The sequence below is a fragment of the Eucalyptus grandis genome, chromosome 1, assembly GCF_016545825.1.
Source record: "Eucalyptus grandis isolate ANBG69807.140 chromosome 1, ASM1654582v1, whole genome shotgun sequence".
Classification (NCBI taxonomy): Eukaryota; Viridiplantae; Streptophyta; class Magnoliopsida; order Myrtales; family Myrtaceae; genus Eucalyptus; species Eucalyptus grandis.
The window spans coordinates 10847374-10863382 of NC_052612.1; the positions used below are offsets into that span (position 1 = coordinate 10847374).

The 16009-nt window shown below is 40.3% G+C and overlaps 1 long non-coding RNA gene and 1 pseudogene across 5 annotated transcripts; one reads left to right on the forward strand and one right to left on the reverse strand.

Moving 5' to 3' along the window:
* Positions 1-563: 563 nt before the first annotated feature.
* LOC120295403 lies at positions 564-2246 on the reverse strand (annotated as a pseudogene).
* A 3242-nt stretch (positions 2247-5488) lies between these two features.
* Positions 5489-15143, forward strand: LOC108959149. 5 transcript variants are annotated; one of them, XR_005549316.1, is made up of 4 exons: positions 7629-9722; positions 9939-10808; positions 12512-13364; positions 14945-15143. It is a non-coding gene; the product is annotated as an uncharacterized LOC108959149 (long non-coding RNA). The 5 variants fall into 5 exon arrangements; XR_005549318.1 differs by lacking the exon at positions 14945-15143 and having other exon boundaries at positions 12512-12562; positions 13133-14028; XR_001986690.2 differs by lacking the exon at positions 14945-15143 and having other exon boundaries at positions 9939-10401; positions 10477-10808; positions 12512-14028.
* The last annotated feature ends 866 nt before the right edge of the window (positions 15144-16009 follow it).

Below are 16009 nucleotides of genomic sequence, written 5' to 3' on the forward strand. Positions count from 1 at the left end.
AATTGATGCTGAGCGTATTTATAAATGGTGCTTTTTATATGTAACAAATACTCAATTGCAGAATCACTGTAGTATAAGGTTTGTCGAGAGACTTGGTTCAGCATTATTTACTCATTTGCCTAAACATCAATAGGTTATTATTATGAACGTACGTGCAGTTCAGAGTTGCTCACGCATGCTATCTATATGCTAAATGGCCAACGGTGTGCATCCTCATCCACCTCTTTTTGTAGTTTTACCATCCAACGTGTCTCATAGCTTGTTCAGAATTATAACTTTGAGTTCTAAAGGGTATTTGATGATGCCATTCCTGCGGAGCTACTAATTGGCGCCTTCAGATCAAAGAAGACTGTTAATAGTAAAGCTCCATACTTGATCGTCGGATGATACAGCAATGGAAGTGGAAATGTGTGCAATAGATGGGAATACATCACTTGGAAACATTAATAGCTACTTACGTGCTTATTCGACACTGAAACATGACAAAGGCAAGGCAATACATAATAAAGTAGGATGTTCCTATATTGATCGAGGTGATGTCAGCATTTCCCAAAGCAAGGAGCTCAAGCAATGGACAAAATTCGGAAAAAGTCGACTGCTATTGCCATGATGAGTGAGTAACCGACATAAACTGTGACTGATGGAGGCCCGCTCAAACTGTACGGGTCAGAAACCAAGTAACTGATGCAGTACATGAACACAAAGACGGAAGCCGAACCGGAAGCACAGAAAGACTTCCACCACCATTTCCAGTCCTCAGCTTGTAGATTGCGATAAGTAACGATTAAGGAAGTTTCAGCACAGAGAATAACAAGGGACAGAAGACAAACGCAGAGGGTCCCCGACATGGTGGTGTAGAACCTACCAACCCATATGCTACTCAGAAAGAAGGCGAGTTCAGTAAAGAGTGTGCCAAACGGGATCATCCCAGCACCAAGAACTAAGAGCCCGAGGGGAGTGTCCAAGCCAGGATTTCCCTGGGAATGTGATTGGTTTTCACAGGATATTGGATAGCCTCGGCCCAGGTCGCCAGGAGTCCTCCAAAGAGGGTGACTGGCGCTGAAATGCAGAACCAGTACAATAGAATGGTGACATACGTGGAGATGGAAATAGCGGCGGTGCTATGGTTGACCCACATTATGAGGTTGAGCGCCGTGTGTACGATTAGGACGATTCCTGGAAAGTAAAATGTGATCGACCACGAAACTGACTTCCAACCATCAATATTTCCTTTCAGCGTTCTCCACATCCGCACGCCAGTGTACCCGCTGACGATTCCCGAAAAAGATTAGACAGTCAGTATCAATCCTCGAGCATCAGGTGTCAAGTAGCAGAAGGCTGCGATAGTTAAGTCACAAATCTGGTCAGTGTGATTTGGACCCCAGTTCCAACCATCACACTGAGAAGCCTTAAGTGATTCGGCTCCCTGAATGCATCGTTGGCAAGAAGTTCCAACCCGAAGGGTCCTCATCGGTCTGTGCTTTGGCCTGCTTATCAAGTCCCTGATGTTTTGCGAATTCCCTAGATATTGTCTTCAGGAATATCACGAAGACGATACCGGTAAAGAGAAGGATGGTCATCAGAGAATGGAGTACCGAGAACCAAAGGATTCGCGAATATCTCTGCTTTCAATAAATGTCCCAACGAGATTGCCCGTGGATATCGCTCTTCACAAACTGAGCCTAATAAGTGAAGGATATCCTCTCGTTCTCTCTCACAACCTGCAATGTCTCGAGATCGGAGGGACATTCCATTGAATCTATGTTGTCGTACATTTTGAGCCTTTTCATGTATTCCTGGTCATGTTTAACACTGCATGGAACCACAGTGAAGCCCACAATCTCAAACAGCGGTGCCGGTTCATAAACCTTAGGGACCGATGGTGTGTCAAAATCCATTATGTCGTAGCCGCGGCTTCTGTGTTCATTCACCAAGACTGTGAACTTAAGATGATTAATGATGTAAACATCATCGCTGCACGGTAGTACAAATCCAATTGGGAAGCCGGTCCATTGAGTGTGCCTGACATACCTTGCTGCCGGCAAACCATCGAGCATCATGTTCACTTGGTACAAATGACGAATGCGCTGCTTCAAGAGCCTAGCCTCATGCTCGCTCAGGGGATCAGTGGTGCAGAGGTAGATGGACTTGTTGATATTCCCTCGGAACCGGTATGGAGAGTTGACGATTTGGTCTCCCATGAGAGCGGCGCCGACATTGCCAACACGTTCTCGGATCCCACCCATGGGCTTGCAGTATGGGACACTATAGTAGCTGAAGGGAAGCCAATTAGCGATGGAGTTCAAGGAATTAACTTCGGCAAATATGAGGTCATCACCGGCGTATGTGTGCACGTAGCTTCTTGCTAAAGAAAACCAAATTGAAGAGAGTGCAAAGAAAACCCAATTCCTGATTGCAGAGCTTGTCATCTTGATATTTGCTAGAAAATCGGTTAAATGGTTGTGAGTAGAGAGCTAAATCAAGCAACTAAGCTCTAGTTCAAATGATGATTAATCTCAAACATACTACATGGAAGTTATGAACTACCACTATATATTTATATATAAACACACTCGAGACAGTACTCAGATCATCGATGAAAAATTTTAGATCTTTCATAGCATCGCAGTACGAAAAAACGTTCTTCATCGGCATAAGGCTAGAGAGAAGCAATCCTCTGATCTATCACTAATGAAAGATTATAAAGCATCAGAATACTCGCCGTGGTGATGGGAAGCAACTGAAATTGCTTCTGAGAGTGAAGCGCTCTCGTTTATAAATGGCGATGATTAATGTAATTAACAAAGAGTCATTTTCAATCTTTCTGACTTGTTGCTTCGCATGAAGACGAAAAATCGATTTTTTTTTTTTCAATATTAGTTAATGTCGATTCAGTAACTTTCTGGAGAGAACCTTGGTTTTATGTATGGACAAACTCAACGTTGACGACACCATTTTCTCTCATAGTGAATATCGACATAAGGGTCAAACGTAGTTCACAAGGAATTGACATTAATTTTTGGACTTAGTGGTTGGACGAATTGCACGTAATGGATAAAATTGTCCATAAAGTTATAAATTTATTGTACTTTTATCAATTCAATTGTAAAACTTTCAATTTTACTAATTAAGTCATAAACAATTTTACATTATGCTAATTGAGTTTATTCAACTAATTTTGATAAAATTGTGGACATGGACACCAAGCAATGGTATAACCAGCACTAACGTGGATATTTTTAATAATATTATAATATTTTTGTAAAATTTTATTATTTTTATTTTTATGTAAAAAATGATTGACATGTGAAAAAAAAAACGATTACAAAACTAAATTCAAAACACATATTAGCCATCCAACACTAAACGCATAATATTATTTTTAGATTTTGTAACTATTTATATTGAAAAAGTTCATTGAAATAAGTCCACCGATTACAAAAACAGAGTTATTTTACATATTTTAGATAACAAATAATGCAATATTTATAATAAAATATTTGGATTTCCTTCTGTTTATTCAGATTTTCCTTATTTATACAGCATAATGAGATATGAAGAAAATAAGGAAAAAATGATAAAAAGAAGGAAATGAAGAATTTAGTGATTCAAGATTTCAAATCAAAAAGTGTTGGAAAATGAATATCAAATTAGGGATTTTGCAATTTATTTCCTAATTTTATCGAAAAGAATTGGAAGGTGGATATCAAATAAGGGATTCTCTGATTTATTCCCCAATTTTATTTGAAAAGTAAGTGATTGCCTTGAGATATGATTCTTGGATGTATCCTATAAATAGGAGAACATTGAGAGCTTAAGGAGACTAGATTTTTATTTTTATATCGGTTTTCATTGTTCAAAGAGTTTTTCAAACATTTTGAAGAGAAGACGAAAGTGGTAATAATATTCTTTTTCCTTGATTCAAGATATTGCGTTTAATTTATCTGTTCATTTCTTTTTCTATTATGTTCTAATTTTTTTTGTTAGGACTATGATGTAGTTCGACTATGATGATATAAATTTCATAATGTTTATGTTTTGCAAGTAATTTCATTCATGTAAGTTGGCTGGCCACTGATATATATGTTTGAGACTGAGAAGTGATAAAATATAATTACTTCTTATCATATATAACCATAAATTAAATTTGGATAGAGATGTACCATGTTATTTGTGTAGCTTTTGATGATAAGATAGTCCAACAGATTTATTGTAAACCAAAAATGTTCATATATTTTAATGTACTTATATATATTGAAATTCACCTAAAGATATGGTGGATTGATAAATTGTGTAGATTTGCTATCACATGTGTGATTTGTTCTTATATGCGTAATAATTTAAAAATCATATTTAGTGGTTATGGTGAAATTGAATGCTCTAATACATTTATTTAATTGATTTACTACATTTAATATTGAAACTTTATTTCTACATTTAATAATTTTAACTCATCCTCAATTCTTTTTTGATATGTTAGATAAATTTTATAATTAGTCCATTTTTAATATTTAATTTGTTTATTGATTATCAATCTTTATAGGATGATATCCTCTCTTATCATTATATTACTTATTTAACACATTAATTCATTTATAATTTCACGAACAATTACTTTTCACTCTATAATTTGCGCCTTGGTACATTGAAAAAGCAAGTTTATACGTATCTAAAAGATTCTGATCATATATTCTTTTATGATTTTTCCAAGAGGAAAAATCATTTTTTTACTGTATAAAAGTGGTCATCCTTGTAGCTAATATCTACATAGTTTCGAACACACAAAAAAAAAAAAAAAAAAAGACTTATCTACATAGTAAATAACTTTTATAATATGCAAAAGTAAGTATGTAATTACATAAAGTTACTTCTTTTCTGTATTTATTATATTGCTAATAGTATTGTGACATCCCGTAAAGTAAAATGGGCTTCTCACCGACGTGCTTATGATCTTTTTTCTCTTAGCTGATCACTCATGAGTTAACTAACCTATTAGGTGAAGCCGTTAAGAGATATAACCATGGTAAAATCCCTAAAAACTACTCAGTAAGTTGGGTTGGACTAAAATTGCATCCGGTCGATTTTAACCACAAAATTGAATTCAGTTTCGGGAATCGAATGTTCGAGCGTGTCACGATTCATTTTTAGGACATCATCTCATCTTTCAGGGAAATTCCGTCGAGTTTGAGATTTTGCGGAAAAATCGATTTCAGACAAATCGGAAAATAAAAGTAAAATTCGGACCAAGTGGAAAAGTGAGAATTTGCAGCCCAAAAATGGTTTAATTTGTGGATTTGGGACTAAATTTCCATTGGAGGGAGCATTGACATTAAGCATGAAGACTTTTGTGGCTTGCTAATCATGAAATTGATATTTTTCCTTGACTATTTGGCTTCCCCTCTCTCCTCCCCCTCTTGCGTGCGCCCCACCCTCTGCAGAACCACCGCCCATCTCCTTCTCTATTTCTCCTCCTCCCTTTTTACTTCATTTCCCCTCAAAGCGGTTGCCTCTTAGTGTTTGTCACATACCACCACCGCTCCACGACCACTCATCGCCTTATCACCAGCACACTGTTTAACCACCAACTCCACTCATGCCTACCCCTCCACCAACGCTAGCAATTCATCCTCCACCTCCAGCTTTACTTCTTTTGCTACCACATGCCCATCCTCGGCATCATCCCATCTTCTCCTTGGCTGCTGCACGTCCACCCACTTCCACACCAATAGCCCTTCACGCCAACAATCCAACCGGCCCAGCTCACCACCACTTCACCAGCCACACATCCTTCGACCAGCAGCAATCGCCCGCCACCCATCTCGCTTCCAGCACAACCACGAGCCCACAGGTCCAGCAGCACCACCAACTCGCCGGCCCAGTTGCACCTCTATCCGCCACTCAGCTCGAGCCCAGCAATCGAACCCAGCAGCTTGGTCCCCTCGAAACGGAATTGAACAAAGCGGAATTCCAGCAGTAACCGTGTGGCTTGCGGGACCGTTTCCAACCTCTTTCGGGCCTCCCTTGGAGCCACCGTAGACACGGGATCTCACCGACATCGCACCACCGTTGCTATAAACCCGTTTATTTTCTAATCCGGTGAGTTAAATCCCTAATCCTTGATTAGATTGTTAATTGCACTTAGGAGGTTAGATTAGTTAAATTAGTACTAAGTGAAATTAGTCCTAAGATAGATTAGTGCTAATATAATTAGGTTAGATTAGCCTTAATATAGATTCGTGTTAATCTAATTGGTGAAATTAGCACTAATGAGGATGGATTAGTCTAATTTAGTGAATTTTCCTCAGATTTGGTTTCTGGACCCTCGCCATTTGCCATTTTTGTGGATCGAAACATGTTAATATTTTGAGGTTGATTTCTTCTTGAAAAATATTTTAGACATCCTTAGCTATGACATGTATTTTTTTTCAAGATTTTAGGGATTTAAAAAGAATGAGATTTCAGCTTCGTTATTTGAAAACTGAACCTCTATTTTTGCTGGAATTGGCGACCTTTTGGGATTATATGGATTTTTATCAACTCTTAGGATTCGAATTTTGAAAGGGTTCCTTCATGAAAGTTGTTTTTCACCTCATAGTCAAATTTCAAATCAAACGGACATGTTTTGGACTTTGAACCAAACTAATTTTGGAAAACATACTTTCTAGAAATGAACCCAATTTTTGTACTGGATTGAGTGATTTATTTGGCTTAATCTAGAAGGGTCTGGGTTAAGGTGTCATAAAAAAAAATATTTTTTTATGTGTTCTTTACAACATATTTAAATTTGGAAATTTTCCGAACTCGTTTGATTAAGTTTCTTGATTTAAACTTGGAGATGTGCGAATGGACCATTCTGCCGGTTAGGACTGGTAGTAGTTTGTGATTGTTCTCGATGCTTTGCTTACTAGAAATTGCATATTTGGTGATGTGGTTGACCTGTGATATGTTTGGAACTTGGGCATGATGAGATGTGAATGATTGTGCTATGGTGATTGTTTGTGGTCATGGCAATAGATGACTATTGAAAGATGAGGTGATATGTGGAGGCAATCACATGCGTTGTGTTGAGGAAACTGAATGAGTTGTGAGCAAGCAAAGGGCTAAGTGCTACATGGTGACTTGAGTCACATGTGAGCCACCTTTAGAATCTTGTACCGTTGCTTAATGTAGTCAAGAGCTAAGTGTTACATGGTGAATTGAGTCACATGGGAGCCACCTCTAGAGCTTTGCACTACTATCTTGCATAGTCAGGGGCTAAGTACTACACGATAGCAAAATTTCGTGGGAACCACCTCTAGAACCTTGTACTATTGTTGATTGTGGTTAGGGACTAAGTGCCACACGATAACAGAACTTCGTGGGGGTCACCTCTAGAATCTTGAGTTTGATTATAGAGTTGGGATATTGAGGGGGTGCATGACAACCACTTATTTCTGTTCCAAAAACAATTTTTCTATTCCAGACTTGTTCCTAGAATAGAAATCTATTTGATAAACTTATTCCGTTTTTCTATTTTTGAAATAGATTTCTATTCCATAAATAGGTTTGGAATAGAAATCAGAAGTAGAAATTTTCTATTTCTCTGATTCTGGAATAGAAATCATAAATAATTTCTCCCACAAAACTCTCTAAACCCTAATTTTGGTGACTTCCTCATCTCCTCTACGACGTCTCTGCCTCCTCCTCCTCCTCCTCCTCCTCCTCCTCTGCCTCTCCTCATCTCCTCGATGTCGTCTCCTCCACTGGACGCTCAGATCGTCTCCTCCATTGGACTCTCTTTGCCTCTTCTCATCTCATCGATGTCTGGCATCAGCTGCTCGCAAATCCACCCCCTTGCCGCGATCCACTGTCCCCGTTTGTCATCCGAGCACCCCTCGGCAGCAAATCTCGCACTTACACCCCGCCGCTTATTCCCTACGACGCCAAACCACCCAAGCATCGAAGGTCGGTCCCTGCTCCACCGTGCTGACATTAGAAGCCCTCTACAGCAGATCCCGAACACCGACGCTTGAGCCGCTCCTGCTCTGCTTCGTCTCACCAGAAGTTGCCACCGCCCCGCAACCTAACATCAGCAACGCCGCGCAATGCCCTCACCTCATCTCCTTGACATCGTTTCCTCCACTGGTTAGCTTTGACTCTCGTCATCTCATCAGCGTCGTCTCCTCCACTAGATAGCTTGCGAATTCGCGATGAGCTGCTCGCAAATTCGCCCCCTCGTTGTGACCCACTAGCTTGTCGTCTTAGCACCCCCGATAACAGATATCGCGCCTACATCCCCACCACTCGTTCCCCTGCGACGCCAGACCACCCATCATTTGAAGCTTGGTCCCTGCTCCACCGCGCTAACGCCAGAAGCCCTCTGCAGCAGATCCCGAGCACCGACGCCTAAGCCGCTCCTGCTCTGCTCCATCTCACCAGAAGCTGCCACCGCCCCGCGACCTGACATCAACAACGCCACGCGACGCCCTTTCCTCATCTCCTCGACGTCGTCTCCTCCACTAGTTAGCTTTGCCTCTCCTCATCTACTCGACATTGCCTCTCCTCATCTCATCGACGTCGTCTCCTCCACTGGATAGCTTGTGAATCCGCGACAAACTGCTCGCAAATCTGCCCCCTCGCCATGACCCACTATCCCCGCTTGTTGTCCGAGCACCCCTCAGCAGCAGATCTCGTGCCTGCACCCCCGTCGCTCATTCCCCTGCGACGTTAGATCGCCCACCATCTGAAGCTCGATCCTTGCTCCACCGCGATGACGCCAGAAGCCCTCTGCAGTAGATCCCGAGCACCGACGCTTAAGCCGCTCCTACTCTGCTCCGTCTCACCAGAAGCTACCACCACCCCGCGACTTGACATCAGCAACGTCGCGCGACACTATCTCCTCATCTCCTCGACGTTGTCTCCTTTACTGGTTAGCTCTACCTCTCCCCATCTCCTCAACATTGCCTCTCCTCATCTCATCGACGTCGTCTCCTCCACTGGATAGCTTGCGAATCCGCAACAAGCTGCTGGCAAATCCACCCCCTCACCACGACCCACTGTCCCAGCTTGTTGTTCGAGCACCCCTCAGTAACAGATCTTGCGCTTGCACCCCCGCCGCTCGTTCCCCTGCGACTCCAGACTGCCCAGCATCTGAAGCTCGGTCCTTGCTCCACCACGCTGACGCCAGAAGCCCTCTACAGCAGATCCCAAGCACCGACGCCTAAGCCGCTCCTGCTCTACTCCATCTCACCAGAAGCTAACACCGCCCCGCGACTTGACATCAGCAACACCGCGTGACACCCTCTCCTCATCTCCTCGACGTCGTCTCCTCCACTGGTTATCTCTGCCTCTCCTCATCTCCTCGACATTGCCTCTCCTCATCTCATCAACGTCGTCTCTTCCATTGGATAGCTTGCGAATCTACGATGAGTTGCTCGCGAATCCGCCCCCTCGCCACGATCCATTGTCCCCGCTTGTCGTTTGAGCACCCCTCGGCAGTAGATCTCGCGCCTGCACCCCCGCCGCTCATTCCCTTGCAACGCTAGACCGCCCAACATTTGAAGCTCGGTCCTTGCTCCACGGCGTTGATGCTAGAAGCCCTCTGCAGCAGATCCCAAGCACCGACGCTTGAGCCGCTCCTGCTCTACTCCATCTCACCAGAAGCTGCCACTACCCCGCGACTTAACATCAGCAACGCCGCGCGATGCCCTCTCCTCATCTCCTCGACGTCGTCTCCTTCATTGGTTAGCTTTGCCTCTCCCTCATCTCTCCCTCATTTGTAAATTCTATGGGCCCTACTAGATTAAATGCTGCAGTTTTATATGAGTGTATGCATTGCTCAACATCTTTGAACTAGTTCTTGTTTATTTCGTTAAACGAAACTTCTGTGTGGCTGTTGTAGTTTGTTATATTTGTGTGATGGATTATTTGACATCTCCTCCTCTGCTCCGTCTCATCAGAAGTTGCCACCACCCCGCGACCTAACATCAGCAACGCCGCGCGACGCCCTCTCCTCATCTCCTCGATGTCATCTCCTCCACTAGTTAGCTCTGCCTCTCATCTCATCAACATCGTCTCCTCCACTGAATAGCTTGCGAATCTGCGACGAGCTAGTGGCAAATCCGCCCCCTCGCCGCGACCCACTATACCAGCTTGTCGTTCAAGCATCCTTCAGCAACATATCTCGTGCCTGCACCCCCGCCGCTTGCTCCCCTGCGATGCCAGACCGCCCAGCATTTGAAGCTCAGTCGCTACTCCACCGCGCTGATGCCAGAAGCCCTCTGCAGCAGATCCCGAGCACAGACGCCTGAGCCACTCCTACTCTGCTCCGTCTCACTAGAAGCTACCATCGCCCCGCAACCTGACATCAGCAATGCTATGTGACGCCCTCTCCTCATCTCCTTGACATCGTCTCCTTCACTGGTTAGCTCTACCTCTCCTCATCTCCTCGACATTGCCTCTCATCATCTCATCAAAGTCGTCTCCTCCACTGGATAGCTTGCGAATCCGCGACGAGCTACTCGCGAATCTGCCCCCTCATTGCAACCCACTATCCTCGCTTGTCGTCCGAGCACCCCTCGGCAGCAAATCTCGCGCCTGCACCCTCGCCGCTCGTTCCCCTACGACGCCAGACCGCCTAGCATCTGAAGCTCAGTCCCTACTCCACCACGCTGACACCAGAAGCCCTCTGCAATAGATCCCGAGCACCGACACCTGAGCCGCTCCTACTCTGCTTCGTCTCACCAGAAGCTGCCACTGCCCCACGACTTGACATCAGCAACGCCGCGCAATGCCCTCTCCTCATCTCCTCGACGTCGTCTCGTCCATTGGTTAGCTTTGACTCTCCCTCATCTCTCCCTCATTTGTAAATTCTAGAGGCCCTACTGTATTAAATGCTGCATTTTTATATGAGTGTATGCATTACTCAACATCTTTGAACTAGTTCTTGTTTATTTCGTTAAACAAAACTTCTGTGTGGCTGTTGTATTTTGTTATATTTGTGTGATGGATTATTTGACATCTCCATATTTCAAGTCTATCTCTTTAGAATGCCGATGATATAGGCGAATGAATTAATTTTTAGTGGGAATGTTCACTGCTGGTTATTATGAGCAAATAGCTAAGGCATTGGTTGGTGAGAATGTTCTTTTTGCTTACAATATATGGTTGCTTGTAAAATTTTATATGTGGATGATTCTCTTTTAATTTTCTTTGTGCATTTTGTTTTATTGATAGTCATAGAACATTATATTGATGTGATATCGACATCAAAGTCTATGCGCTTGAACTAGTATACCAATTGATATGGCTCATTTGATGCTCAACTAGTTAAGGTTAAATAGCTTCCGAAAAAGAGGTTTGTATGGCAAAGTGGACTGAGCCTTTGACCAATGAGCTTGTAAGTTTGTTGGTAACATAAGTAAAAAAAAGGGAAATCGCACCACTTCTACCTACAACAAAGCATGATGGAATAACATACATGCCGAATTCAATAAACGGACGAGACTCAACTTTAGTATAGTTCAGTTGAAGAACAGGGTCAACAAACTGAAGAGACAGTATCGTAGTTTCAAGAAACTTTTGTCACAATTTGGATTTGGATGGGATAATATAAACAATAAGGTTGCTGTGGAGGATCAAAGTGTGTGGGAGTCTCATGTCAAGGTATCAATTTACCTGGGTCATTTTGTTTATATTGTATTGGAAGCTTTGATTATGTTGCTGACATATGTCATTATTGTATAAATTCTAGAATAATAGCGAATGGGCTAAATTAAAAAATGATGGGTTTCCTCAGTATCTTGATTTGTGTATCGTGTTTAGTGATACATATGCTACTGGGGAGTATGCAATAGGAAATGCAAAAGAAGTGATAGTGTCCTCGGAGAGAGATGATAATGGTGGTGACGATGGTGATGGTGATGGTGGTAGTGGTTATGTAGTAGGTGATCCAAAGGAATTTGATGAACAGCATATTGATGATGAAGTCTTCATACTTGATACGACTACTATCTCAGATCGTAAGAAACACAAGCAGGATGGGACTCCAAATTCTAAGAGGAGGAAGAGTAACATATATGATGTTAGTGACACTTACAAAGCCATTCAAGAAATGATTAAAATCAGGACTGGTCAATCAACAAGTGGCTCTGTGACCTCAGATGCCCCATCAACTGTAAACCCCTACTTCATAGCAACCGTGGTTGCCGTCCTAAATGGCATGCCTAATTTATAGCAGAATTTTTACAACGAAGTTGTGAACCAATCATGCCTTAATGTCACTTGGAGAGAGGCTTTCATCATATCTCTACCTGAAAGAATACGTGGATTTCTTGAATCTCTTTAAACAAATGTTGATCAATATGCTATGGATTTATATATTTTATTTAATTTCATTCTATGACTTATGTATTTAAGATACTTTGATCTTTTTTTATGATGCAATTATGAAAACTTTATGACTATTGTTGATTATTATTAGATTCATTACTTATATATTGTGTTTATCTTCTTTTTTTATGTGATGGCATAGGTAATATGGAGGGGGATGAAAGTAGCATGTATAGTGATCAAGTAGCAACAGGTGAATCGGTTGAACTAGACATTGATGATTTTGATAATGATATTGTGATAGCATAGTTGTGCATGGTTGCGGTGGATATGTCTATGCACTCGAGAGAACCTATTAAGGATAGCATATTGTCAGGATCCGAATGGATGAGGGAGGTTTTTCAAGGACATTAAGATAGAATATATGATTTTTTTTTTAATGGAGAGACACGTCTTTCTCAACCTTTGTGATTTGATGAAGGTAAGAGGTTGGCTGGAAAATAGTCGATATATAAAGGTAGATGAACAAATTAGGATATTCTTATTTATGATTTGTCACAAGAACTCAAATAGAAATTTATGCGAGAGATTCCAACGTTCGGGACAAACTATTAGCAAATACTTCACTATAGTGTTGAAAGCAGTTCTCGAACTTGCAAAAAAGATTATCATACCACATTCTTTTGATGTGGTCTCAAATGAGATTCTTATGGATCTCAACCATAAACTTTACTTCAATGTAGGATTTTCTTACATTCATTTACAATATCGGTTTTATTTTGTTGTTAATTTTATATAACACTAGTCTTTGATAAAACGACAGGATTGTGTGGGCACTATTGATGGTACTCATGTTCATGCTTCTATTCCTGTGTCGAAGCAAATTCCATTTAGAGGCAGAAAAGAAATTACCACTCAAAATGTAATGTGTGTATGTTCGTTTGATATGAAATTTACTTTTGTGTATGCTGGTTGGGAAGGATCTGCCAATGATTGATGGGTGCTATCATTAGCACTCGAGACTCCTCGCTTGGAATTTCCTCGACCACCACTAGGTATTTACTTGTTCTAGAATTATCAATTTTCTTTAAGATTGTATTGTATTTACAAATCACGACTAATATATGAATACCTTCTTATAGGCAAATACTATGTTGTAGATTCTAGTTATGTATCAATTCCAGGATTATTAACTCCTTTTAGACGTGAACGGTATCATCTAAATGATTATAGAGGTAGAGCAAGACAACCAAGAACAGCAAGAGAATTATTCAACTATAGGCATTCTTCGCTAAGGAATGTCATTGAGAGATCATTTGCGGCATTAAAGAATCGCTTCTTTATTTTGAAACACATGCCTACATTTGCAATTCGAAAGTAAGCACATGTTGTAATTGCATGTTGTGCTATCCATATACATTCGTGATCAAGACAGGAGGGATAGAAACTTTTTCTTTTATGGAGATTCAAAGTACTCATTTGAACCTACACAAGATGAGGTTATAGGGGATACATCGATCGAGGAAGAAACTGAGATGAATATGCTTAAAAAAAATTATTGCCGATAAGATGGCAATGGATCATAATATGCCGGAGATTCCATGAAATCGTTTTTTCAACTTTTGTAATGTATTTCTATTATTTTGTATTTGGGGATTTCCAATCTTTGCTTTTGTAATGTGATACTGTGTTTGATGATTCCTATCTCAATTCTTGTAATGTGATGTTGTACTTGAGGATTTCCCATATTTGTAGTGGTCCTTTATGACAAGCTCTATTACACTTCATAAAATTCGCTGATTTTGTAAAATTTGCCGCAAATTGCCCAATACACTTCTTTGTGTTTCTTTCTAAAACGATTGCTCGATATCGTAAACCGTAGCGGCGACCAACGTGACACACTAGCATGAAGGAGATTATAATATTTGCATGAGAAGGTTCAACCTTCTATCATGCTGAAAAGTAATATATATGGATCTTTTTTTTCTATTGTATGGAGACTATTGATAAGTATATTGTTTGACTGCAATTGCTTATCTAGGTGGATGCTAAAGAATTTTGTGTGAAAATTTAGAAAATTTGATATAACAACTCTTACTTTGTATTTTTTTTTTTCAAAAAAGGGAGACTTTACCAAAAAAAAAAAAAAAAAACTCTTACTTTGTATTTGGGTCAATGGGTTCATAAGCATACGAAATTTGTAAGAATAGACATCTCACTTGCTCCAAAAGGAAAATTTTGTTTTAAGAAATAGAAATTTTATATTGTTATCAAACGAATTTCTATTTCTAAAATAGAAATTTTGTATCGTTATCAAACATATTTTTTTTTGCTCAGAAACTCGTCTAGAAATAGAAATAGAAAAATCTAATTTTCTTCCAGAAATCAATATCTAGCCAGAATGGTTATCATTCACGCCTTGAGAGTAAATATCGAGTGTGGATTGAACCACCAATATGAGTTATCCACGTCTGATTATAAGGCGAAATTGTGTGGCACGGAATGAGACGTGTCATAATGATTTGACCTTATAATCGAGACTTTTGTGAATTGTTTGATGAGTGATATGATGTGTTCCAGTTCTTGAATGCATTTACTGTATGCATAAGTGTTTATGAGGTGTACTAATGTGCAGGAAGGTGATGAGGCGAGATAAGTTCTGAGTGGTACACGTTTAAGATGCCTCTGAGTGAATTCTAGTCCTAATCGGAGTTTAGCGTGTTGACTCACTGAGATTTATTCTCACCCCGTCGTGGTTTACATTTTTTTAGGTCCTTAGTCTAGAGATATCGGAGGGTGTCGTGGAGGATCCCAAGCCAAAGTCGAAGGGATCCGGAGTATAGATTGTTCGGTAGTTCTTTCGGGATAGACCTTTAGTGTACAGACTTGTAGGACCATCTTGGCTTGTATATAAAGAGTGAAAATTGAGTGTCATGTTTTTCTATTCTATGTTTGTTGTTGTTAGGGTATATGTTTAAATTTCACTTCCACATGTGTATAAAATAGAAAGGGTCGGCGACGCGTTTTGGGAATGTTGCAATTTAGTCGACCACCGAGGGACATGCGCGTGTCCGGGGTTCGGGGCATGACAAGTACGTACTTATAAGTAGTTAGTTACATCTTTTATGTAATAACAATAAGGAGTTCTTGATATTCATGTAAATTTTTTCCTACAAAAAAGTTAGTAACTAATAGATTTTCAAGATGGTTTTCAACTTTTAATATAGGTGAAAAGTTTAAAGTAATTAATAATTTATTCATGTGATTAGCAAAAATCCAATAAGAAAGTATTTGTCGCATCTAAACAATATCAAACGTGATTAAAAACTTTCTTATGCACCTAATATTGTTAAGCTTTTACATATAAGGCAGTGATTTAAACCATTTACAGTTATTGAATCCGACATCCTAGAGTTGCCCTTAGTTATCAGTTATTGTACAGTGTATTTCAATTCTTCGTCAATAGTACACGAGTCGAATATTGTAGGATACAAGATAAAAAGAATATATGGTGTCGTCTTCTTTGAAAGCACATGAAATAATTTGCTATCATTATCATAAAATCGAAAATGAAATTAACAATTTTCCATCAATTATATAACAAATAAGAAATGTTTGTACATTAAATTGGAAGAACTATATTAAAATGGACGTTTTAATACAAGAATAAAAAAATTACTGTTTAAATTGAAATGGTTAC